Consider the following 25,117-nt stretch of genomic DNA (forward strand, 5'->3'; position numbering starts at 1 on the left):
GAAGATTTGTGTGTCTGGTACTTCAGTACTACTTCATATAAGATGAGCAGATGAGATTAGCATCTTTTATAATATGCTATAAAAAAGTGTGCATATAAACATATATATATACACACACACACACGTATATATATACTGAGCTTGCTCAGTGTCAGTTACTGACAATCCGTAAGTCCAGAGCAAGACTTGCCAAAATATACTTAATGAGACTAAATGGACTTCAGAGACAATCAGTAAGGTAGTTGAACTGTACAAGGTTAATTTTCTGGGGTTTTCTTCATACTACAAATGACATCCCATGTTACTGTGATCATCTGGCCCCGACATATCCAGGTTGTAAAAGGTTTTCCCACTGCTGGACTGAGCTGTCTTCCTAAAATAAAAAATATTGTAAAGATTATTATGATAGATGGCAAATTTATCACCTGCCTTGCTAAACTGTCCAAAGGTCTAATCATCTCCACTGATGGAGACGATTATGGGGACCCATAAGATATGGGAACCCATAAGATATGGGAACCCATATCTTATTTCAAGACTAAATGTTTCTGTCTTCAGAGCCTTGTCATGGATCTAAGCCATATTTACGCAATCTCTTACCACATTGCTACGTATGTTTAACAAAACACCGAAAGCATCCACCCTTTGACATATATAGTCTTCATTTAACTATAACGTGTTAAGGTCATCTCTCAGCATTCTTTTCAATAGATTGGTGAGTCTGAAGAAATATTTATGCAAAGGGGCACGGTGCAGAGACCCCTAACCAATGATCATTACGGGCACCTACATGGCATGCGTGCTTGATGGAAGTACCAGCACAAGCTCACAGAAATCTAGCCACATCTTTGCACCTCAGCTCGTTAGTCCAGATGAAAGCATGCAGTAAGTTATCTCTATGGGGTCTGCATTTGGAGATCTAGATGTAACAGGTAGGTCAGCAGTTCAACAAGGCAAGATCTTTACTTTACTACTGGAATCCAGGCTTGGTCTTCCAGCACCATATCATTTTTCAGCTCTCTACAACACCTCTACAACGTTTTTTTAATTGTGAACCTCTTGAACTGAATACAATAATCTCCATATAACCTACCATTTGACCAGAAGCTGATCCTGGGCGAGAGCCCCATGTACAGATGCTTCTCACAGGCTACTTGTAAGACTAGAGGAGGGTACTAAACCCTGGTGGGCCCTGTACCTGACTGCTGCCCAGAGGACGCAAAGTGACAGCGCACCAAACGGGAGCAGGACAGAGTGGCATTTATAAATGTTTACAAGAAAAGATTGAGCTTAGGTAAGGGGAAAGATACCGAGTTTTACATAGTAGTGTAATCTTTTGCTCTACAAACTTTAACCTTAACGTTTTGTTTGGAAGGTGCTGTATGTGTGCCACTGACAGTTAATGGTGACAGTGATTCCCAAAGGAAGCTCAACCATCTCCCAAACTCAGATCATTTTTCTATGTCAATAGGGTTCCAAAACTACTCAACACTTTGTCATAATAGTTCTTCTTTTCCAGTTTCCATGCAAAGAAATATGTTGTCACCCATGGCTTCAAGTCAGTGATGGAAAGAAGTCAAGAACAGGATGGAGATGTACAAATACAGATCCAGAGTCTAGAACTCGGTCACCCTTTTCTGTGCTTCATTTCTGTGCTTGTAAAGTAGAGAGAGAATTTTCCAACTGATTATGATCTGTAAAGGTAAGATCCACTATGAGGCATTAGTTATTCAGAACCACAATAAAAAGTCATTTAAATTAAGAGAGAAGAAGGGAAAAGGCAGTAGAACAATCAGATTTACTACTGCGGGTGCATCGTTCTGGCACAAAAATTGTATGATAATCATGCAAGCTGAACACAAAACACTCATTAGGCAGAAGCCCTTTAGGACTGATTTACCCTGCAGTAGGGTAGACCCATATATCCCATAGCTAATGCAGCTATGACAGATTTGGTACCTGGGTACACAGTGCTAGATGCTCCCAGGTAGATATAGCTCAGGTCTCATTTGAATAGCCATAATTTAATTGTGGCTTAATAAATCTACAGGAGGGAATAATTTTTGTTTTCATTTACTTGAGAAGCTTTGTCAATTGAAATAAATCACTTCATCTTGTTAAACCATTTCACAGAGAATATGCGCAAAGGGGAGTAGAGCCCGTTTCAAAGCCCTCAGCAGTCAGCCAAAGTGATATCTCCCTGACAGGTGACACATTCCTCCTTGCAAGTTTTGGAAATTTTACACAGTGCGTAGACTCTTGTTCAATAGTTATGTAACGTTCACAGCTCCTAAGGGAAAGACTAGGATATCACACAGAAGGAGAAGTTCTTGTACACATAAAATAAGCCAATATTCAGATTCTGTCAATATAAATGAATTGGTGTGTGTTTCCTAGTCTCTTGTAGGAAAGAAAAATTATGCACACGGCCTCTTCTCTGTCATTTCTAGCCTCCCCCTTTTCAGCCAGTCAGCAAGGCAGTACCATACGCTGTGACCTGGACTAATTATTTATTTATGGCAATTGTTCATGTATTAAGCAGTCAGAATGCTTAAACAGCAAGGTTGCTTCCTTCCACAACATGCTTACCATCTGAATTAAATGGATAATAAAAGGAAAGGATAAAAAAAAAGTAGTAAGCTTACATAATTTCCCAATAAAGCTCTGATTCTCAAAGGCATTTAAGCATCTAACCCCCAGTGAAATAAGTGCCTTCCACTACTTACAGATACAGACCAAAGCTTTGGCACAGGTGCCAGAATCCACACATACCTTTTTGGTCCATCAGAGTAGCTCTCTTTTTAATGTTTTACTCAATGGCAATAGCGTGGAGGAATTCTGAAGAGCCGTTTGAATGATTCTAAGAGGGATGTTGGTTAATATAAGCTCAGCAATTCCTGCTGGAGAAAAGCAAGTTAAGAATGCATAGATGGAAACACTATGCCCCCCAAAAATGCTTTCTCCAGATGATAAAATGTTCTCCTTAAGCTCCAGTTTGTTTCCCATTTCTGACTTCAGCATGGACACCGAGTGAGTCACTTCAGTTCTGCACTAATTTCGTCTTCCACCTTTCAGATTACTTAATGTGAATTCCATCTCGGCTCAAGTGTCAAGCTGTTAAATAAATATCAAGACAGTATTTACCAACAAATAGTGAGAAATAATTAAGAAAACCATTCTGTATGTAAAGAGAGGAAATATTCTGAGATCTGCAACGTGACAATGGCTCCTGAAAACCTTTTTTCTTTTTTTTTTCCTGAAGTCAGAGAAAAACAGAAGGAGCTCAGCCTGTTGTTTGGGCTACTGAAGTCACATTCAGAATAATGGTGTAAAGCAGATCACTAAAACACAGCACTTTAAGAGAAAGAAAAACAGCACTGAGTAATCAGAAGTACTCTGTACATATTAGGTACAAAATTAGAAGCTCTTTGGTATGTTCCCACAGGCTTTATTCAGGCAAGCCAACTATTTGAACTGAATTTGTCTGCTTGGAATTATGTTTGATTACACAAAGGTAAAATGCCTCCAACACATATAGGCATATGAGATTCAGATGATTGCAGCTGGTGACATCAGGGTCATTATTTTTAACCTTTTGGACAATTTCTGCTTGGAGCAGACATGGACCCAGCATTCCACAGAAAATGCTGGCACTTCAAGCACAGTGGCATCGGCTTGAGGCTGGAGAGTTTATTCAGTAGACTGTGTGCCCTTTTTTGCTCAATAAATTAGCACTTTTTATTTCCAGAAATACTATAAATTTCCCAAATAGCTGATAAATATTCTTAAGTCAGAAAAGGCTGCAACATGGAAAGGACTTTTCTTATGCATAGGAAAGTCCCCTGCTTCCCACGAGGCTGGCAGCCAGGAGTCCCAAGAGGAAGCGCTCTGGGGTTGAGCTGTGGCTGCCTGGTTGCTATTTGACCAAGGCTGTCAGGGAGGGTCTATTGGCTTCCTGCATCCATCAGTTGGTCATGTTTTTGCTGGATTCATCATCTCTCTGCTGGTGTTTGACTCTGTCTGATCTGTGTTGCTTGGGCAGATACATCAGGTCGAAGAGGTGCTTCTTGCTGACAGTGCCTGGTTTGGTGCAGTCAAGGAGGAACAGCTAGAACACAGCCTGGGCTTATTGCAGCTACGGCTCCAAACCTATAGTCAACATGAAATGAGGCGTAACTGCTCAGAACTTGTGGCTGACCTGCAGAATAAGTCACCCGGCATCAGCTAGCTCTGACAGCAGGCAAGTCAGAGGAGCCACCCTGGAAAGGACAGCAGCCTGCTCCGGGCCCTTGTGCCTTTTCCCAGTCATGATACATGTTTTACATACATATAGGCACCACGGTGCTGTCCTCTCACTAAATGAAGATACACGGACAGCCCAGCCCAGCCTGAAGATCACTGACCAGGACAGTAGGCCAGCTGGTGTGACTGGGGTCATCCAGGGCTCCAACCGCACAGATTCCAGCTGTGACAAATAAATACACTGAATTCACGAAGAGTGATTCTCCAGATCAAAATAACGAGTTCTTAGGCAGGAACAAAGTCTGAGATTTCCAGTGATCAAATTAGGTGGATAAATAAGAGAATCACAGAAAATAGAGCTGGCTGGGTCACCTAGTTCATCCAACTGGCAGCCCAGGACATTCAAGACAGAACTGTTGATATCAGTCTCGAAATGAGTTGGAATTGACTCAATGCAGGGCAGGCAGATGAGCAGAGAGTCAGACTTGGAAGAGTTAAACCTCAGGAACAGCCAGGCACTCAGAAGATTTACTGTAGGTGGAATTTCATTACATAGAGAAACTCATGGCTAGAATAAGCTGCCAAAGGAAACAATAGAAGCTACTACTTTACTTTAAAGACTTAAGAAAATATTTAAAAGAAATAAATATTTGGTAGTACATTTGCCGTCTCAAAGGATACCTAGCTTCCTTTCATCCCTACAGTGTTCTCTATTCCAGCTGCAGGATATTTTTCCTCTGTTAAGTCTTTTTTTTTTTTTTTAATTAAAAAAACACCTTTTATAGATTAGGCTTAAAAGCAGCATCTGCTACATTTTAAGTCGGTTCTCTATGCTAGCCCAAGCTACCGTTAGTCCCACTCCCAGCAGAATGGATATAAAAGCAGCTTTACTCTGCCTTTTGGCCTCTCCACTGCTCAAGGATGAAGAAAATGGCTGTGTCACCCCCCAGGCCATATCCCAGCAGGCTCAGAGCTGCTCTGCTCATTGCCTGGCAGCTATGGAGTATAGGGCACTTCAACATCTTCTCCAGGCTGCAGAACATGCTGACACTGGCCATCCCTCTCTGCTTGCAGGTTGACCTGCAATACTGGAGTTTGGCTTACTTGTTCGGCCAGTGCATAAGGCACTTCATGGGACCATGAAGGAAGATCCTGTAAATCTCTAACCTCAGCTTTTTTGCGACAGCAAAAAAGAGTTAAAAATTTTAAGTGCTGAATTTGGAAGTTATGATTAATTTCTGTGTGGGGAAGGAGAATTATACATGTATTAGTTTCACCATGTGAGGAACATATTTTTGCCATTACCTAAGTAATGAAGCTCCAAGGACAAGAAAAAGGAACTTGGAAGCCCTATTTTTCCCATTTTGATCCAATAGCAGCGGGGGTCGGTGCCTCCTATGTCAGCTTGTTATAATGAAGAGTTACTAAGAGGTTTTTCTACTTGTCAGCTTTCTGACAACTCTTGAATGTGGTAAAGGTGGGCTAAGAGATGATTAGTCACCACCTGCCTCTAACAAACAAGTTTTCTTGAGTAACTCGTGAAACGTTTAACTATGAATAAACTCATTTAAAGCGCCAGCTCTCCCGAAGGCTATCTGGTGGCAATCAGGCCCTGTTCCTCTTCCCAGGAGGTGTCTTGAGCACTGTCGCTCAGCGCAGCTCTGCAGCCACGTGCTCTGGTCCTGGGTGCCAACGGGGAGAAAGTCAGGGGAAGAGGCACACAGAGCAGTTTATGCTCAGTGCATAACAAGCATTTTGCATTTTGCTTCATGTTCCATTAGGCATATTTGGACAATGCGAGGACACCGTTCCTTGGCCCGGAGCTGCTTCTCCCCGCAAGGGGAGCACGTGCATCCCGACTGCAGTATGAAGCCACAGCTGGGACACTGCCTGTGGCTGTCCTTCAGCGCTACACCTTGCTTCTTGAACAGTGCAAGGAGCTTCAAATGCCCTTCCTGCATGTTTTTGTGCCAGGTGTTTCGTATTATGTATTATGAATAGGAACAACAAAAATAATAATATGTATTATTTTATTACTTACTGATTCCCTTTAATTCCTCCTCTCTTCTACCATTTTAATTGAGTTCCCAGATTTGTACTTCCAGTCCACTACACTCCTTACCTCCTTTCTCCACCTCCTTTTATTTAGATTCTCCAGTCCCATAGTCCCACTGTATGTGTCAACATCAGCATATATTTTGCCCCCAAAGCCTAACATTAAATTCATAGAGAACCTGCACATGTACTCACACACGCACACAGACAAAAAAAGTATGGAAAGACATAACGGTAAGAAACCTTATGTCTGAAGAAGTCAATGCATGTCTTTAGACCTCTATAGACTTAGACTTTTCTGGCAGAAAATTGTTCCCTAATTTGTTACAATACTTGTCTAATAGTAGCAGGTAGTCCAAAAGCCAACCCACATAAAACACTGCAGTCTGGGCTGCTGGTACCTAAACTAATTCTTATGCACGTTGTGCCTTGGGCTGTGTTCAAAACTGATTTTGGCAGCATCCTTTTATCATTTAATTTGGAGTGTCTCATTCCTTTTCTCTGCTGGACTTGTCTTCTAACACATTTCATAAATACACTGGGCACCAAGGCAAAGTTGGCAACGTTCATTCAAAAGACCTGCTTGAAGAGAGAGAGGAAGATGATAATTGATGCCTATGTAAGATGATGAAGGAAAAGTCTGAAGAGCAAACATGATGATAAACAAAGGAGTAAGTGGAATTAGCTGTAAAACTCAGAGTTTAGTTGCAGTAGTTGAGACATCAAAAGCTCGATGCACCACTCTGCACAGTGATGGTACGACAGCTTCCATCCACATTCATCTAAGGGTCGAGGTAAACATTACTCTTCCCCCTTTGCTGGGAGGTGGGCTCTGCTCTCTTCTGGGAGGGGGATACGTTGCCTGAAGTGTGATTGCAGGCAGCTTGTTATGTTTCTACTTACCTGTTGAAACATAGACTTTGTGTAGTGTTTTCTTTTCTAAGGAGCTGTGCAATGAGCTAGCAGGCTGCTAGATAAACACCCAGCTGAGTACTTGACAGATGTAAATGGAGGGAGAGACAGTATCGTAATTCAGCTGTTAAACCAAAGACTGTACACGAAGCATTAGCTGAGACATTTTCCCAGGCGAGAGAAACAGCTCCCCAAGCATAGGTACCATTTTGCAGGATGATTTATTTGTTGCATCCGATTTACAATATGTTGGGGCAATTACTCATTTAAAAGACTTCGGTTCCAGTTTTGCCCCCAGACAAGCAGACACAGCTGCCATTGAACTGTAAGGGCACATGAAAATCACATGATCCTGACACCCAATTCCCTGTAATCTATCCCCCGTCATCAGATACAGGACAGTCAAACAATTGTTGAGTCCTCTCCAAGATGAATCCACTCTTTCTTTAACAGGCAGAATAGCCTGGGTAGCTTTTTCTGACACTGGAATTTGTATTTTCTAATACAGGGGGAAAAAAAATCCATTCTGTTCATGGAAAGCTGATCAAAGAGATGAAGAAATCTTCCTTGCACTGATTAAAACCTTTTAATTTGCTGATTTGCTGAAAGATTCACAGATATGCTAGATAACACCCAGGTCATAGTAAGGGTCTACAGAACCATCTCTGACAAGATGCATTAAATAAAACAATGAGGTACCTTCAGTGCTGCTGAGGGAGAATAATTTGCGCTTCTGCAAGCAAGAATAGCTTGCAGAGTGAATGAGGAGCCCAAAGAGGGGAAGAAAGAAGTAAATCAAGAAAATCTCAGCTACACTGAGTCCGCAAAAGCTGTGCAGTTTATGGGTACATGATGATTGCTACAGAACTGACAATTATATTCACATTACCAGTGATGCTTTCAACGATAAAGCCCTCACCTCAGTCCTGGTGTCAGCAAACTCGTTATGTCAGAAGGCAAAGAATTTGGTCAACACAAATACAAACTATCACATTGTCCTTCTCTACCAATACTTCCAAGAAAAAGAAAAAAAAAAACAACAATCTGCATAACATCTTTGCTCTCCTCTGTCACTAGGAGCGAAAACTTTATGGAAGACATAACAAGTCTGCAGGAAACCTTGAAAAAGAAATAAAATTTAGAATTTCTTTACATTCTATACATTAATTGAACTAGCTGAAGAGGAAGAATAGATGAAAAGAGTGGGTTTTGTTGAAGGTAAAGGAAGGAAAAACCCTTGCTCCAAAGTAATTATAGTTTACAGGTCTGAAGTCATCTTCATTTTGATGTTCCTGACCTGAATTGCTACAGCTCGGCTGGTTGACTGAAACCAATACTACCTCAAGCAGAGCTAAAATCTATTATTATTGTTGTTAATTAATGACTGTTGGTTTTAAAAGTACTTAATGTATTTTCCCTGTTTCTTTACAGTTAGAATATCCAAAGGGATTTCATATTTCCATTAGAAATCTAATTTTCTTCAAATGCTTTTCAAGTCTTAAAAAGCATTGCAGGAACTTAAAAGCAGCCACTAGATGAGTCCAGGTGACACAGCTAATATCTGTGAGCCTAAACCAAAGCCACAGACCTCAGCAATTTTTGCATCAGGCTGTGTGAAAGGACAGATCAGGATACGAGAACTCTAACATAATCTAAAAGTTAAAGCTCAATGAATATAACTGACTCTACACAGCCTTATATGCACACTTGTATTGCCATACTCAAAAATAAAGTAATAATAACTGTGCTGGAATTCAAAGGTCTCTGTATTCTTCAGCACCCCAATATGTTGTATGCAGTACACAAAGGTAATGAATCCCTGGTCCTTGACGTTAAGTGTTTTCAATCTCAGCAGTTAGAAACAACATGCCTACACTAAAAGTGTACTAGTCACCTCAGTACTTCTGAACGGTGCCAGAAAACTGCCCAAAGGTGACAAACATGTAAATAAGCTCATTTATTTCTTTTCGCAGAAAGTCTCTGCGAAGCTGATTCAAAGTGGTGTTCTCCTCCACAAGGCCAGTTTGCACAACAAAGTGATCCAAATTACATATTGTGCAATTCCTAAAGTATCCATGTTCCCAAAAGAAAGTTACTTTTTGCCTTTTCTGTTTGTTTGCAGGTATGTTCAGGATGGTGAGAGAAAGATTTCTTGTACCTGTGCTAGGAGTAACTGGACCCAAGGAAAAAACTGATATGTCTGTGCTATGATAAGACATTTCCATCGTATTTCTTTCACTGAAGAAAGAGGATGATGGAGAAAAAGTATTTTCATTAAAAAATCAGAGTGTCCAATCCAAGCCAGGTAAGTAGTGATGGACCAAGTGGCAAGTTCATAGTAGCTTTGGAGAGAGCTTTAAAATCAGCTCAATTTATTATTGTGGACACAGGCTATGCAATTGTAGCAAGAGAGGCACTGTCAGCTCAAAAGCCAGTTTAATGATCCAGCAAAGACCCTTTTAGAGCCGAGTGGCTGGCTGGAGGGAACTGGGGAAAGGGGATTAGCGGAGAGGTCTGCTCTTCCTCCTTCCTTGCTATAGTTGTTTTGTGGATCCATGGAAAACCTGTTTCCAGTTTTGCCAGTTTGTCATTTGTCAACCTAAGTAAACAGACCATTTAAAGAAACGTCATTGCATCGCAGGAGCCCAGGACTCATTCTGTTCTGCTAGCTCTCGCCATTGCCAAGATTAACACCTGTGGTAGGAAAAGTAACATAACCGCTAATGCTGCATGTTGGCATTCTCACCAGCCCAGAACAGGCTCTCACTCGGTATAGCCAAGTGCTCTCTCTTTCCCCCCATCTCCTTCTCCCCAGGCAGGAGAGATTTTGAGAGATTCAGAGGTAGATAAAGACCTTCAGCTAGTGCAAACTGGTGTGGCTTCTCTGACTTTTTACACAAGCTAAGGAACTGGTGCCAAGAGCAGAGAGTTATTTTCTGTAGGGAAGCAGGAGAATATAAATTTAATTCTCACACTCTGTTCCACTGACGCTGGCATGAGCAGCCACTGCTGAGTGACTGCTGTTTATGTGTCCCACTTCCAGCTGGTTTTATGAGCATATGTTATATCTACAGGAGATCTGTGTAGGGAGCGGAAACAAAGACACTATGGAGGGATCTGCCTTCATCGACTGGAGAAATGCTTAAAAAAAGCACTTTTTACACATGGAATCAGAACTGCACCAGTGCTGAGGAATGAGTTTTACAGGCAAATTTGGGGACCAAGGAGGCACCACTAGCAGTGAAACTGGAGCCATTCTTCTGCTAGGGGTGGTGGAGCAGAGAATAGGGATGTCCTAACTCTGCCTTGTCAGGAGCCCAGGTCCTTCCATGGAAATGTCCTCTCCATCACTTCACTAAGGACCAGAAGGTGTGGAGGAGACCTTGAAACTGCAGGATCTGCCAGGGTGGAGACCTACTAGCCGCTGTGGCTTGCTGTGGGAGCGCGCTGCCTCCAAAGCCCACGCAAGCATCACAGCTTGGACAGTGGCTTTATGTGACCTCCCCGCGGAGCTGCAGATGGACCTGGGAGAAAAAGCACTTTCACAGTCTCTGTGGTTGTGAGCAGCCAGCAAAGAGGAAGGTATCCTGCTTCTTTCCAAGGTCGAAGCTTGTCTGTAGAAAAAGTCTCAGTCAGACCCTCAAGAGTCGTATCAGCCATTTTTCTTCCCCAAGCATTTTGTTACACTTATGAGTTACAGGATCACTTAAAATTTCAAAATGTTTCATGCAGAAGGGAAACCTTTTGTTTTCAATGCTATTTGTCAGCAACCAGTTACTTTTTATTGTGAGCATTTGATTTATATTGTGACAGCATGAAGAACTCCGTGGAAAATAGGTAACTCACTCAGGATAGTTCATTTTAGGTACAAGAGAACCTGCATACCTTGGTAAGTCTAGATCAACAGTTCCCATATTTCTATGGTTCTTATTCCCTTAAATCAGCTTCACAGGGACACAGAGATAAATCTTGAAGCAGAAAATGGTATTTATGTTGAATTCAAACAGTTGAAGACCACCACTGCTAAGCTTTACTAGGATAAGGACTAAGTCCTGCTATCTGATATCCAGCAGATTTTGGGAAGGAGCTTAGCTGAACTTACTACCCCAACGACTGGCTTTAACATTTTTGAGCAGGCACATAAAGCACATTTTCACCCCTTCTTCTCCCCTTTCCCCCCACCAGTGCAAATATTTTCAAGCTTTCCTCACACAGAGCTAGTTCAGGATTTTGAGGAGAGAGAGTGAAATGATTCATTGGGCAAAAACTCAAATGTAAATGCCTTACTTTAGGACAGATTTACAAATGCAGCCGGGGAACAGTATTCAAATTCCCAGATCAGTGCAGGAAAAGAGTGCAAGGCAAGGAGAAGAGGCAGTTGCTGTTTTCTGACCTTGCTTTCCACTTGGGGGAAAAAAAAGACCAATGCTTCCAAAAGACACAGAACTCCCACTCTCTATTCAGATAATTAATGTAAGAACAGTTCTGACATATGTAGAGAAAACTTGCCAGATTCATCTTCTGTACCTTTCTAGTAATTGCTTCCAGTTATGTAGCATGGCTGCAGTATCTGGAAAATGAAGTCAAAAGTAGCGATCAATTCAACAAAAATCTTCTCTAGTTAAAATGGTTTGTTACAGAATCCTCTTGCATGAAGATTCACAAGTCCTTTAAAATCAACCCAGATAAATAAAAACCCTGATCTAAGACTTGCTCCAAAGTCCTTTGAAATCCTATAGTCAGGCCCTTACAGTCTGAAATGCTTTCCCATACTCAGCGTCTTTTCCTTCTTCTTAGGAACAACTCCAACATTTCTGTCTACACCTGCAATTATCTGAAACAAAGTTCAACATGGAAAACTCATCTAGAGGGGAAGTGTGTGTTTAAAATATCTAACTCAGGTCATTCAAACACCAAATTTATATTCTCTAATGTAATTATATAGTCACAGGGGACCAGACTTTTAAGCTACTTTTAGGCATTTACAGATCAAAAGATCTTTTAGAAAACCCCACTTGGCATCCAAATGCCTCTAAAAATGAACTCTGGCATCTACTTTTCAGTGAGCATGGAGGTGATGCTTTTGCCAAGCAGATGGAGTAACCAGTGACCAAGGGCTCGATTTTCTAGTGGCTATAGCTGACTTTTTCCAATGAAATGTATCTGAGCCAGAGGTTCGCAGTGACAGAAACCAGCTATCAACCTCTGATACATCAGCATTAGACTGTTGCTCAGAAGAGCTTAACTCTGAAAGACGATACATCTGTTAAACATCTTGGCATTTCTGAAAAGCTGGCTGAGATTGTATTCCTTGAATCAGCTTCTAGGTACTCATCTTGAGGCTCTTTTAACCCAATCTGGGTAGCACTCTGAATATAGCTCATCTTCAATGAGATATGCTCAGATATTCAGGAATCTGATGGCAAGATGTGGACCAAAGAAAAATAACCTATCCTGCATTTCTCAATAATTACTAAGAGGGAAAATTAATTACTTTGGAACTCTGTAGTGTTCATGTACTTCTTTCTTTTTCTTCCTTTTTCACATACAAGTTGCATGTAGAAATATGAGCTGACATTCTCTCATGCTTCAGGATATGAATCACCTGTTGATAGACTTGGAAAGAAAGTTCCTCTAACAACAGTTATATGTAAATATCCTCTATTGGGTTTCTTGGGCTGGGATTCGATGGTCTTATTAAAAACAGGTGAAGGGGAAATTCAAATTGTAACTGCTCAGCGGTGGTGATTTGTGACCAAGGTATGATCTGGCATGGAGGGCAAGAAGGCCCAAGTGCAGAACGGGTTGAACTGGCTGGAAGCAGGAATGCCAGAGACAGAATGACTTCATGTAGGGGAGTGAGGTTTCCCTTGTGTGCTGGTTTTGGCTGGATAGAGTTAATTTTCTTCATAGAAGCTAGTAGGGGGCTATGGTTTGGATTTGTGCTGAAAACAGTGTTGATAATACAGGGATGTTTTCATTATTGCTGAGCAGTGCTTACACAGAGTCAAGGCCTTTTCTGCTTCTCACCCCACCAGCGAGGAGGCTGGGGGTGCACAAGAAGTTGGGAGGGGACACAGCTGGGACAGCTGACCCCAACTGACCAAAGGGACATTCCACACCGTATGACGTCATGCTCAGCATATAAAGCTGGAGGAAGAAGGAGGAAGGGGGGGGACATTCAGAGTGATGGTGTTTGTCTTCCCAAGTAACCGTTACGCCTGATGGAGCCCTGCTTTCCTGGAGATGGCTGAACACTTGCCTGCTGATGAGAAGTAGGGAATCAATTCCTTAGTTTGTTTTGCTTGCATGTGCAGCTTTTGCTTTTCCTATTAAGCTGTCTTTATCTCAACCCACGAGTTTTCTCACTTTTACTCTTCTGATTCTCTCCCCTGTCCCACCAGGGGGGAGTGAGCGAGCGGCTGGGTGGGGCTTAGTGGCTGGCCGGGGTTAAACCACACCACCTTGATACTGAGATAAAAAACAGCCACAGCATTGTCGTGTAGAAGTCCTGGAATGTTAGCGCCAAGGGGCCACCTTGGGGCAGCAGAGCTGGGCTAGGCGATGGACCCAACGCCAGGCTGAGGTGCTGGATGCTGATGCTCGCAGGATTGGTGCTGGTGCAAGTGTATATAAGGTATCAGCTGGTGACACGTCTTTGCAGACTCCTTGTAGGTCTGCTTATAGCAGTAAAACTCTGTCCAACACATTGTTTATCAAATCTTTATATTTAAGCACAATCTTGTGATCAATTTTCCTCAAGGGAGACAATACAAATTCCCCAGTAGGTGGACACAAGACCTGTCCAGTTTAACAGCTCACATCTTGCTAGTCAGCGGATGGCCCTCTGACCCAGCAATGCCCTTCTCTGTACCGCATTGCATACTCTCACGAAGAACTAGTTTTACTTAATCTTTGCATACCTATCTATATTGAAACCATATTCCATTCCAAGTATTTTTATGGTGCTTAGTTAAAGCAAGTAACTGGGAAAAAACTTTCTTGATGAAAAATATGGGGAACTCATTAGGTTGTGACCATCAACCCATTTGATTTTCCACACATAAACCACTATATTGCTCATTTCTCCAGAACAGAACTTGTTGAGAGCCCTTACATTGACCACAAGCAACTTGTAGAGGACAGGTGAAATCCTGGACCCGCAACCCAAGCAAAAACTTACACTGTGTCAGGGAGGCCAGAATGTTACCTACTATTTCAGCTTCTGTAAAGCCACCAGTCAACAAGTCTTTCTTTTTGCTCTCTACTGGGATTCTCACCTTGGTTTTCAGGACTGTGCCTTTAAAGTTCAGGGGAGAAAATTATACCTAAACACAAGAGAGTGAACTAAGGAGAATTTACACTACAATAAAGATTCTGTATTCCTCCCCAATGTCACCAAACCCATCCCAGGATGAATTACACACCACCTAATTACGTATCTCCAGTCTGTGGAAAAGGCCAAGAACCACAGAGGTACGTGTCAAAGAAACTGCACAAGCACCATAAAGGGAGCTACCTAGGATCAGTCAGTAGGAAGCACGAGGCAAGCCTGCTGGTAGAATTTAGGATGTCTGAATGTGGCCTTCAGTAGCATTAAGCTAGAAGTTGACTTTCAAAGGGAGTAAACAAGGGAGATCTAGACTCTAGAAAATTCACAGATCAGCTTGCTCATCTGAATTCTGTGACACAAACAGGCCCTTAGTCTTTGAGATGGGACTAGTGAAACCTCTGTTACCAACATAGTCACTGCCATCTTCTGTCTGTGCTAGAGTAAAAGGACTCAAACACTGTAACGTATTACATTACTGCAAGATTTCCATCTTCCTATCAAACTTGTTATCACAACTAGATGTACACAGATCGCTTTTGTTTGTCTTTCATTGCAGGGAGCTGGGAGGGACCAAAATGAGCAAAGTGTATGTCTTTAGACAATATAAGCTAAAAGCTCAGATCTGCGGTAACTCAGTTGCTTGCAGTCATCTATCCAGGCTCTTGGGTATGATGAGACATTTTATTAAGCCAGGGAAACTCATTACATATGCTGGTAATAAGTGTCCAGGATATACATTAATATAATAAAAGACTTAACAGTTTCATTTACTTCGCTGTACCTTAAATAGTCATTTAAAAAAAAGACACTCCACATCTGCTCTCTAGCTGTGCAGAAGAGCCGGTGGGCAGGTGGGTCTGTCCTCAGTGGGACTACTGCTCGTGTAGTGCACATGCATTTTGGAGACAACAAAAACACAGGTAGGCTGGTGTGGTGTTAAAGAGATTTTTAAACACAGATGTATAAAGCCATAAATGGATGATTCAGAAGTGATTCAAGCAAAATATCTCAAACCTTTGGAGAAGGCCATCCCCTGAGCATTTCCTGTATGTGAAAGGATAATTTTGGTTGAATCCTTTACACAGAAGGTAACATCTTAAGTCCACCACCTGCAACTATCTACTGGTGACTCTGTTGCCTCTGTTGCCATGACCATATCTTCATTGCAGAATCAAACCATTTGATGCCTTTTGGGCTAGCCTGGCTGGAGTGAGAGCGCACTGTGAAGTGCACCTGCACTACACACAGCGACTGGCTTGCCATGCAGAGAGATTGGATTAGCAGCTGGGGAGCTGAGCTAATAAACTGTAGCTAATGTTCCCTTGCGAGCCCACTAATTTGAGTTAAAAATGCCACCCTGCTCGAATTAAGGGGTTTGTGCATAGAAGGGATTTGCAATGGTAGCAACACACAGGTTATAACAGCAAAAAACTCCCTGACAGTTATTATGATCTTTGAAGATTTGAGAAAAAATATGATTAATAAATGATATAAGCTTATAAAATGATGTAAACTAGAGATGATGTGATACACTTCTCTGAGCGTCACTCAGAGCCAAGGAGAAGGAAGGAGGAAGTATCTTTACACTGTTGTTAGACCTCTCCAGATGTGCAGCCAGCTTGGCAAAGAAAGGGGGCTTGGCAACCTCTCTCAGCGAGGCACATCCCCATCTGCACCAGCCTTTCTGTCCCAAACACCACAGAGCCGTGGTGACAGCCACAGCCTCCTTCTTACGTGCCCAGACACAAGAAGCCTGAAGATGAGAGCCACAGGATTACCCTTCTGGCCTTTTCATGCCCTAGAAAGCCTACACTTACACACAAGCACAAAGAGGCTTTTCCAAAAGCCTGTTTCAACATCTAAGTCTCCTTGTACGCAGCAAAGCCAATTTTTAATACTGTTCTCTATAACTGGGGCCAGAAATACTTCTGTCTTCCAGGACCAGAAGTGAATGCCAGAAGACACTAAGAGTTGCACCTCTGGGATGCATTGACAATCCAAGTTTCGCTTTACGTTAAACCAGCAGACAAAGTCCCATAGGACTATTCAAGCCTATACAGCACAATAATATGCAGTATATCGAGCCCTGAAGTGATGCCAACTGAGTCCACAACAGAAGTGGAGCAGGGTCCTTGTGGCGGCCAGCCCCCATCCCCCACTGACAGCGCAAAGCTGCACAAGCACGGCAGCTTCCAGACCCAGCCTAGCACCGGCCCCACTGCTTCGGGCCAGGATCAGGGTGCAAAGGATGCAAAGGATGCAAAGGATGCAAAGAAGGATGCAGGATCAAGCCCACTGTCTGGGCCACTTTTGTATCACTATACCTGAAATGTTTCTTAAAATTCCTGAATAGATCATTTTTTCTCCAGATATGATGTCTTGCTGACCTGGTATTGATATTGCGTCTGTTTGCAATTAGAGGATATGGTGCAAAACTATAGGTTTTATAGAATTAAGCCATGTAGATCTTGAGTGAGGCCTAAGTTGTTTCTAGGTTGTGATTAAAGCACAAAACAATTTAAGAACAGGAAAAAGGCCAGCTATCTTACTTAGATTTCTATTATGCTTACTTGCTTCTTACTATATCCCTCACCTCATCTTTTGTCCAGAAATAAATCTAGGTGACTCTTAAGCTTATTTATGCTCCTTGCTTCAATTTCCTTTCTTGGTAATTTATTCCAAATGTCACATGAAATTTTTGAATCATAACATTCTCAACTTTTTGGAGCAATTTATAAATTTGAGGTGTGGCCACAGTAGTGGAAGTCTCACCTGAAAAGGGAAAGTAGGATCTGATATCAAACCCTCAAAGCATGTTTTTCAATTTGACCTGCTTCTCTTTTGTTCTCCAGCATATGAAACTTTTTGTAATAGCTATTGGCTATGATGAGCCTATGGCTTTTTTTAAAACCACATGACTGTTCAGAGGGAAAAATACCAATTTGGTAATGAGAGATCTTATGTAGATACCAGCCTCACATTTGTCATTGCAGGCACAGTCTTGGGATATTGTTCATGTTTCCAAGAGTAAAATGTACGTGCCGCTAACACTTTCTCATGGAACTGTATATTGTTAAATAAACGTAATTTAGAGGCAGCTTCCTCTAAAGGGAACGCAAGATCAGGATTTACAGATCTCTTCACTTTCCGTGCCTCCAGGTCTAATCTCTTAAGGTAAAGTTGGCTCTTGGGTTCTCAATAAAGCTACTCCAAATATTTTCAGCGATATTTTTTATTTCCAGAATTGCCATTCTGCCAAACCTAGAATGTTTTGTTAATCAAAAAGGTTTCCTATAGCCTATCACAGAAGAATGCAGAATAGCCAAAAGTGTTATTTATAAGGTACTCACCATACCAGGAGCAGCTGTTGTTTTCCCATACGCCAGGTTAATGCCAGTTCATCTTTTGACTGTTTTCTCTTTCCTGATTCTTCTCTGTTTATTATTGCTAAAAGGCTCTGAAATTCCCATTTTCATTCCACCACATGTGGACCAAAACCAAATTTCAAAACCTCAGAAATACTTACCAAAAGAAACTGCTGTTTTCTGGCCATGGGTAATCAACAATTCTAACTACAAATACTCTCAGCACAATAACCCAATACAAAAGAAGGGGAAATCTCACGACGAGTGTAAACATTCTGATGCTTGCAAACCAGTCCCAAATGTGTTTTCAAATACATTCCTTCGTCATTGCTCGCGATGCCGGCTAATGAGTTGACAGTAAGCCAGTGACAGTCTAGCACAGCAAAAGTTTAGTGCTTCCTTTTTTGGACATTCAAGTATTCCCTATTGTTTCGAAACCGGTTCGTAATGCTGTCTCTTTGCCTTTGCCATCCAACAAGCTCTTCTCTAGCAGTGACTCATTCAGGTTCTGGCACTGTGTAGGATAACGGAGAAGCATTAATAGAAAATGCTTGGTGGCATAGATAGGAGGAGAAGGGGAGGAAAAATGCAAAGCAGAGTTCTGGCTCTTTCACATTTTCTCTAATTTGTGGAGTTTTCCACTCATTTAGGAAACTACAGATGCCGGGAGTCACCACACTGCATTCCCTGGATACACAGAACGCTGAAATCCCAAAGAGCATAAGTTAGTGAGCATCACGTTATTGCATGTTGTTCCTATTAAAAAGATCATTTATTTCTATGGTCTGTGTTACTTTTGTTCTCCGTTATGCATCTTGGATTATTTTGCTGTTTCCTATATCGTGAAGCTTCATAGTTATGGAGCATTGCGGCTGCTGAGCTACACTGCTCTACCAGGGATCGACCAGCTAGTTACTAGTCTGTAGTGATTGCACCTGACTGGGATGGGCAAGAACATTGCTTTTCAGATGAGACATGGTCATTGCATCCCATAGCATCTCTAATTTGTATAAAATCCTCTCACATGAAAGGCAAGAGGGAAACTCCCACTGTCTTTATCTGTGCCAGTATTTCACTCTGCAAATTTTATCTTTTAGAGCTCCATAGAGTAACTGGCATCTTTGTCCTCTGCAGTTTCAGAGCCTTCAGCAAGGTAGGTGGGCATGAGTAAGAACACAAACTGCCTTCAGGAGTTTACCTTCTTTTCTTTTCATATTTTCTCCATGTAATCAAAGAATTTAGCCCATTGTCTTCTGTTCCCACATCAGCTTCACATAGGACTAACACTTCTGTGTTAGAGATACCTCTAATCTGCAAGTTGAAAGAGTCCCCAAAATACCAGTAAGACAGAATTTTTCAGATAATGTGGACATGGTTCTCCTTCTTGATGTAGTGCTGACATTTTAATGGAGTCCTGTATTAAATAGAGTAATATAACTCTGACATTAACAATCTAAAATTGATGCAAGAGGAGAGTCAGGTTCTGTATATTTTATTAGCTCTTAAAACTAAAACAGTAAAAGTAGTTTTGAAAAGAGACTGAGAGGTGAAGAGGTCTGAATAAAACTGAGAGGAGACTAAGTTCAGTTTATTTCTCATGTATTTCTTGACTATATGTCACCTTGAACTCCTATGAAAAGCAGGTTTTTCTGTACTATTGTAGTTTTTCTGCTCTACAGTCTCTCAGGACACCCACTAAAAGCACGGCAAAGTGGGGGGGTGGAAGGGTGGGGGCTTAAATATTTTAAATCTATTAAATAAAATAACACTTTTGAAATACTAAAAAACATATGGAAATGTGTTTCGCCCCATATGGGAATTCAGCTGTTCCCAGGAACAGCCTGGGTGTCAGGAGACCAGAGCCACATATGAGGAATGTATTAAACAAATGATGGAGGGAGGATTGAATAGCTCGGGGAGCTGGAAAAATATTACATAACTTTTCATCTTGAGTCTACCCCGGACTGACAGTGCAAATGAAAATCATTAGACTCTGAAGACGGTTTGGTGGTCCATGTGGAATCACTTGGTGGTTTCTCTGGAGTTACTAATAGACAGCTTTCTACATCACAGAAACTTCCATATATTTATCACCCTTTTCAGCAATCTTAGTGGAAGCCAAGAAAAAGGGTTTAAGAGAGAAAAACATTTAAGCATATGCTTAAAATTAAGCACCTGCTCAAGTACTTTGCTGGATGAAAACCTTAAAAACTGCACTGCTAATACATGCGGTAAAAATCTGAAGAGCAGAAAGGAAAGCTGGACTGTTCATTTGGTACCTGTTCTGGAAAAGATTTTATTTTCATTAAATAGCTTTTAGCAACATCACATTGTATTTAACGAAAGGAAAAAAGAAAAAGAATCAAGGCTATATTCCAAAGGCTATCTGTAATGAACTATCAGAAAGGAGCGAGCGTATTAGTATCCTATCCTGTGCTCTCTCACCAGGTGCTGACCATGCTGAGTCCCCTCATGCACTTGCATTTCAATGTAGATTCAATTAACAGATCGCATCATATTTTCCATTTCTCTGCACTGGGCAATGTTACAAATACCGAAGCAACTTCCAGGTAAGTCAGTAGAAGTACACAGCAAAGCGCAGTACCAGAGATCTCACTGGAGTCCTACCAGCCAACACAGTTGTGTTAGCGCTGTGCCGGCACATCGACATTGCTTCCAGTTTTGAAGCCGGCTGAAATGTTACAGATTAGTGCTGCATTGCATGGGAGAGATACACCTTTCTCTTTCCACAGTGCAGGGAATGGAGCTGCTCAGGGGGTGACAGTGCAGGGCCTCATCATAAGTGACAGAAGCAGAGTGCTCATCTGTCCTGTTTGAAGAGACATGTTTTTCATTTATTTATCACACAACTGCAAGGAAGGGTGAATGCATCAATCCAACCTCAGCAGGAGAATGCTGAGCAACGTTGGCCAAACTTGCTTCCAGTGCAGAATTTACACTAATGCCAAGCTGAAGAAAAAAAATCTAACAACAACTCAAAAAGGGTTATCCTTGTCTCACCCAAATACTGCACTTAATTACACTCCTGAAATAAAACTGAAGGGAAATAATTCATTGGTCCATGATTATTTTTTTGACTGCACTGAAACTGCATCAGGAGCATTTGAAAAAGTATAAAAAGTGTTCTGTAGTAAAACGGGTTTAATTCTTGTCAATAGATGTATACTTCTTACTAGCAATGTTAATTGTGGCAGACCATTCTTCTACCTACACTCTCTTCTTTCTACAAATTAACTAGAAAATGAGATGATGTATTTGCTTCCACCTGACTACTAAGTTCATACACTACATTATACAGCTAAATACGCTAGTGATAAGGCAATCTTTCATCACCTTTCCTTACTTTTCTTGACAAAAGGATTTAAGAATCACAGGAGCTACCACATTTTGTCAGCCTGAAATGCATGATAATGCTGAAGCATGTCTTGATCGGCTGTTTTCATCTGTGCCAGCTGTTAGAAATTACATGAATAGAAAAATCTCTGCTACAATTTTTAAATTCTTTAAGAATGGTAAAAATTGAGAAGATAAAACAAGAGAACGTGTTTATATTTTGTTCATAATGTGCTATTTTTTCATGATACCATTCTAAAATTAGCCTCCTCCAGTATTTGCTGAAATTTATGACCTATGGATTAATTACATGGCAAAGTAAGGAATTGATGACAAATTCTCTGGCTATAAAGTGCGATTCTTACTTAAAAATACATCATCATAAAGCAGGAAAAAACCACAAGGATTTGTTCAGGCGTATATATCATGGCTCACCTTCCTGACTTCAGTTTTCACCCTACCTAACAAAGTTATCCTACTCCAATTCAGCCGAATTCTCAAACATGAAAGAAGTTGAAAGCATGGTCTTCATCTTGTCTTGAAGAACAGGTCTGAGAGGTGTTGGCAGACAGTGGTGGCTCAGCACACAGTCCTCTCCGGTCCCATTCCAGCTGTGGAGGCTGGAGCATGCTTGGGTGGGTGCACGCTCTTCTGTCTCTTTTCCATCCCAGCAGAACCCTTTCAGCCCAATGCCCTTCAACTTTCTCCTCCTGCACTCCATTTCCTGTCCCCTTCCCTGACCAGTGCCATGGTCCACTCACCGGGTTTCTGGACCCAGTCCTCTTCCCAAACCCAACACAAGCCCAGCCCCAGAATAAGACTTTCTCTCTGGTCCCCGTCTAATCACAGCCTTTCCACACCCTCCCTTCCTGGCTTCCCCTCCCAGTTTCTTTGCCAAGCTCGTGTGTCCCCACCCCAATGTCCCCAATGACATTCCTCCCTCCTTAGGTCAGCTTCCCGCTTCCCCTGGCCTCCAGCTACTCGTTTCATTACTCTCCGTGTCCTTATCTGCTCCTTTCCTCTCGACTTAAATCACATGGCTCCCTCCTGTCCCACTGCCCGGGGTTGACCACAGCGGGGGAACACAGGGGCAGAGGGCAAATGCTTGGGGTTTTGCGTCCCACCCTCCTTGGCACGGCGCAGTGGGAAGCCGCCTTCGCGAGGAAAGCCCAGCTCCTTTGCTCGACTGCAGGCGAGACCTTTCCCGGCTGCTCTCTGCAGCTGCGGTGTGATCAGCCACAGGCACCGAGAGGCTCAGACCTGCTCGCTGGGGCTGCAGTCTTCAAAGCACTTGCTTGAATAATGAGCAGCTATGCAGAACTTTTCTTCCTCCAAATCTTGTAACTTCACTGATTTTCATGGGGATGTAACTTGGCGTTGGGAAAGGGCACATCCCAGCCTTCTACCAAATTTCAGCTTGCTGTTTCAGAGCAAAAAAGCACCAAAGCAATCCAAAGGAGACAATTCTTTTTTAACACAGGCAAAAGAGGTTTTATTTCTTGTATTACAGGGATATCTGAACCACTCTGATAGAAATTTTCCTTCAGATTCATAGGACAGCACTTGGCATGGAAAACTTTACCCCAGCTGTTACTGTGACAGGCTAGGAACTACTGACGAGAGAGTCATGTAGCAGTAGGTGATGCTACTGATAACCCATGGCCATTCCAGTTCGGCTGGTTATACTTTCTGCTTGAAAAATGTTGCCTGAGTCTAGGGGAACTCTACCAACCTGCCTGCTGCTACATGGTTTCATGTGTCCAAGTGTCCAAGCACGTACATAACCCCAGTCCTCATCAGCTTGCAGTTTATCAAGGAGATACCTAGAATGGAAATTGTAAGAGGATCATCATCACCTTCCACAAACACTGCTACACAAGCTTTATAGATTTCGTTATAAAGCCTGAAACAAACCAAATAATGCTTAGCCACTGCAGGCTACTGTGGAGGGACAAGCATGATTAGCTGAAGATGGGAAGCTGCAAGTTTAAGGTAAGCATGATGAAAAGTGTAAGAATGTTAAAAAACACCTGGATTATCAACCTCGATTCTCTTGATTCACTGGAATTACTCCCCATTTACTCCTGCATTAGTGAGGTGGAAATCAGTTGTGCAGCGTGATCCCTTGGCAGGCATTACGGAGCATGCAAGAGTGCTATGGGCCTGGCGAGAGACCCAGGAATTTGCAGCGCTGCCCTCCCCGCTATGGGTACCGTACACATGTGACCAATAGGTCCTTCCTCGCCAAGGGTTAATAGATACCATGCACCGCGCTGGTAGCACACTCATTTTTGTTGGGATTGTTCAGTACAGGGAGGGACGTATGCCAACTCCTGCCTTTTCTGTTCCCCCTCTATTTTATGTTAATCCTTGCTGACCTGAACCAGCAGAGCTTCCTGAAACAGGACTAGAGTTTTCAGGAGGAAGATGGTGAAAACAATAAGGAAAAGATTTTCATCTACAGACAGAAGTTAAGAGCACTTTAGCTGACACAGTCAGATGCCTACCTTCTCTTTCCTTGCTCCAGGTCTTACCTAAGGGGACAAAGAGGCAGGGCAAGTCCCAGGTGAATCAGTTATGAAATATCTTCCAGCAATCTGGCATTTGCTTCAGGGACAACAATCCTGAAGGAATGAGGAACAGGGAGCAGGAGCTAGTGAGAAGCAGAGACCCTGGCCTCCACAGCCCCTCAGGCAAACCAAAGCCCTGGCAGACCCCAACAGCTCCAGCAGGGAAAAGACGCATTCCCAAAGAGGGAGAAATACAGCCTTTTGGGCTATTCTATTCTGGTTGTGCCTTTCTGGCCTTACAGATATACAGGATGGACTTTGAGAAATTACAGACTGTTCAGGAAGGAGTTAAACGCCAAATACAAGAGTGCCTACTTTCACCTAGGACACCATGATTTTATTACACTCTTCTCTGAAAGTTGACAGGCTGCATGTCGAGCACTGTTCAATTTTTTTTTTTTTTTTTTTACTTTCTCACACGCAGAAATTCTCCTCAAAACCTCTTACTTTTAAGCTAAGTGCCAAAAAATGCTCAAGTGCCAGCCAATGACTCATCTTTTAAAAGCCTGGCTTTTGGAAGGTGGTTTTCATTTCAGGAACTTGGGATAGCTTCCTGGATACTAAACATTGTGGGATCAATAATTAGACTAGAAAAATGTCAGAAAAGAAGGAGTTTAAATATTTAAACATCAGTCATCTTTGGGGGTTCTGTTAACTAGAGATACGTGGGAGTTCTAAGAGAAGGAAAAAACAGGAAGGCCAAGGGTTTGGCTGATGACTCAAAATGGCCAACATCCACTTTTTTTTTTTTCCCTAATGCTGAAACATATTTTAAATCATTTTAATCTCTTTTTAATAATGGAACCAGACACATACATCACATTGCCTTGGAAAGAGTAGAAACACTATCTCTTTTTTTTTACGTGGGTGCAAATGGAAAGCATATGATGACATTCCATCTCTTCCTCCCCTGTGCTGTGCTTCACCCATTTCTCAACACACAACGCAGACATACGGCCTTTATTAGTGCTGTAGTTACATGTCATCATTTTGCCATCATGCAAGCCAAACTTTTGAAGTGCTCTTTTGCTTCCAGGGATTTCCTTGTTTACACCCCACATAAAACCTTACCTGCACCACGATGAAGGCGTGTGGGGGCACGGAAGCCTGTACACAGGTGAGGGCGTCTATCGGCAGGCAGGGAGGAGGAAGGGCACAGACCTGCTTTTAAGGCTGACACCAGCATGCAGTGTTTCTGTTTGGAGGCAATACTGTTTATCAGCCCCAGCAGGACAGCGGCTGGACAACTCAAAGATTTTTAGAGGGAATAAACGAAGTGGTAGGAG

Source organism: Calonectris borealis, chromosome 3, assembly GCF_964195595.1.
Source record: "Calonectris borealis chromosome 3, bCalBor7.hap1.2, whole genome shotgun sequence".
NCBI lineage: Eukaryota > Metazoa > Chordata > Aves > Procellariiformes > Procellariidae > Calonectris > Calonectris borealis.